The following is a 3,148-nucleotide window of genomic DNA, read 5'->3' as shown; positions in this document are numbered from 1 at the left end:
GATCGGACAGGACGTACCTCCAACAGAGTTGCGGACAGGCGCGCGCCAGCCGACAACAAGCTGCCGACAAGCGGTCTCCGCTGGAAGGTGGTGGGTGGTGGGGCGGGGGGAACCATCAATCATTAGCGGCCCTTCCTACCCCCTCCCCACACCCCCTACCCCCCTCCGCTGCACCCTAGAGATAGCGCAGCTCTCGATACGGACGGACGGACGGGCGGGCTCTCGAGGGAGAGCCTTCGTTAGAGCCGTTGTCGGCCATTTTATTTACGCGGGCAAGCGCGCTTGTGTATATGTGTGTTACGACCCTCGTAAAGCTGTTTATGCCGCTGATGGATCGGCGATGCGCGTGCCGGGGGGTGATTGGGATTGGGACGGACCACGTCACGTCACCCGCCAAACAAGGTTGGTGATTAGGCCCCGGCTTCCCCCTGGATTCCCAGCCAGCCAGCTGGCTAGCAAGTGTGTGCAGCAATTATGTTGCAACATTATTGTGGTGTGAAAACGATCCATCCAAAAGCGTTTCCAGCGTGCGAACGGTTCCGTTTTATGTTGCCGTTGCGAGTGCGAGAGGCTTTCCTTTCTCGCGCGGGTCCTCGACGACGACGTCGGCTCAAAGCCACAGGTTGGTCCCACCCATCCAACGCATCTAATCGCCCACATTTATGTTGTTTTGGGGGTGATTTGTTGCGCGTGCTCGTTCTTCGTTCTTTCGTCGTCGTGCGTCGTGCGTCGTTCCTTCGGAACTGTCGATTGTCCCCCCCGCCGTGAGGTTCATTAATGGGTTCCGATTACAACACTGTTGTTGATTTACAACCGCAACGGTGGCGGCTGGGTGGAGAAGGGGTCAGGCGTTCGCCCCCCCCCCCCGCTCGGGTCGGTTTTCTTTATTGAATCGTGTGGCTTGGTGGCTCGCACGGCTAGCGTATCCCTCGCGCCCTGTGAATGGCGGTGTTCGGAACACCGAAATTCGCCCCACCCCCTTATTCACGACACGAACTGTAGCGAAGAACCGGAAAAGCCACACCACGAGTGGGAAGGGGGAGCCGGAAAAAATGTGTCTCCCATTGGAATTTGGCTCTCGCCACAGAATCAGTTGCCACGCACAACTAAACGCGGCGGCGTAAACAGCTGGCTCGGACCGGAGAGGTTCAGGTTACAAATGTGAAGCGCGGAACTGTGACGTGTTCCATCCTGTCGTCGTGTTCTTGGCCAGCCCGCCAGCCCCGGGGGTCGATCAGAATTCTATCTATCACCATGATCTTGAATCAAGACAAGAAGCTAAGGAGTGGCGTGAACCTAGTTCTTCGGCTCCGAAACGAGTTCGTGTCCAGAAATAGCCCAAAACGGTGTTAGCCTCAGCTTTTTTGGGATGCGAATGGAATTTTGTTAGCAGTCACAAGAGCATTTTAAAAATGGCGAAAATCCATGAATTTAAGTTGGAGTTTTTGGGGTATCCACGGTATTCACCAGTCTGTTTACTTCAAAAAATCTGTTTCCAGAGCTGCAAAAGAAAATCATGCTTGGAAAGCGTTCAAACGATGACGTCACAGCAGCTGTGGAAACGAATTTCGAAGACCTTCCAGAATCTCACTTCCGGGGGTTGGAATTCATAAATTGGAGTCTCGTTGGAACAAGCGTATTGATGTTCAGCCGATTACTGAACTATTGAACTACCGATTACTTGACGTTTCAAAATCGTCCAACTTCATTCTGGAACAATTGCGAACAACTAGTCAAAACTTTGCCATTTATCGTAAAAACCGTCACACGTCGTGCAAGAGAAACCAATGCACCCAGCACGAGTACACTGACCCGGACTGAGGGTTGTTCGGCAAAAAAGGACGAAAATTTGGACGACGGCTTGATACATCTTCAGAATCTAGGGAACAGGGAATCCAAGTGCCTGCCCCATATGATATGCAAGTTTATCCCAGCACCCACATGGCAGCACTTGACCTAGGTCCTCTTTCCCTCTCTGAGTCCCTTTATGAGCTGAGCTGGTGGCCTATTCGACGATGGCCGACGATTAGTCGGCCCCGCCATGTTGATTGTTTTGTGATGCTGTGGGTCCACTGTGCCAATCTTTCAGCATTATTGCTCCTTTGACTATCGCTGTAGTAGATGCTGTAGTTGTTGGGCGTTGCTCGCCTCTCAGTACCTGGGTTCAGCCCATAAAGCCGTGAGAAGCGCAAAAAACACTCGCTCGACTAGTGACGTCAACAGGCACCCCAGCGGCACCACAGCGTGTAGCCAGCCAGCCAAATAAACTAGCGTCTCGCACAATAATCACGGAGATCTAACCCCCACTCTGCTACCACTAATCTAAGCTCCCATCCCCCCTAAAAAAAACGGAAAAAATGCAAATTTGTAGAAGCAAAAAAGAAGGGGGGAAAAACACCTACGGAAATGGATGGCTGGCCTGGAAATGCTGGCTGCTGGGGATCCGATGGCGGCACGGTCTTGCACGGTGCTTACGGTTGATAGGAGTCCCTGTGTGATCCCGGCACGCGCGAACGGGGTTGATTGTAGAGTCTTTTGGTCCGGACAACCACAACAACAACAACAACGACGACGGAACTCTGGCTCAGGGCATTCTTCTGCCAAACTCTCTGCCAAACTCTCTGCACGCACACTTCACATCACATTTCTTTCCCGTTCCCTTTTTCTCCTTCTCTCGCTCTCTCTCTCTCTCGCTCCCTCTCTTTCTCTTTTTTCACTCCATTTCTTTTGTGGCGGACGATACACTGACGCGGGGCGCTCTAGCTCTAGCAGGTGGTATGTACTCCCTCCACTGTAACGCGACACATCAGTAGCAGCAACCTATTGTACGTTAGAGACGTGTTATACTTTTCCTCCTAAAACATGGTACCAAACTGGGAAAGGAAGTCTCGAAGGAAAAAGTCTCCGTGCTCCGATAAAAGGGTCTGCACCTTGGGCCGACTTACGGGATGTCACTGTCATGTGTTTGGGGGTCCGAGCCGAGATAAAAACAGCGAACCCTTCCTGCAACGGGGATGACCACACACGAGTTCCAAAGTTCCCGGTCGGACGGACCGAGCTCCGGACAAAGCTCCGGATCTCACGATTACAAACCGCACGCGAAAAAATGGAACGGGGAAGCGACAGGACAATAAGATGAAATAGGAGC

This window comes from Anopheles bellator, chromosome X (genome assembly GCF_943735745.2).
Source record: "Anopheles bellator chromosome X, idAnoBellAS_SP24_06.2, whole genome shotgun sequence".
NCBI lineage: Eukaryota > Metazoa > Arthropoda > Insecta > Diptera > Culicidae > Anopheles > Anopheles bellator.
Note: the sequence above shows the minus strand (reverse complement) of the source record.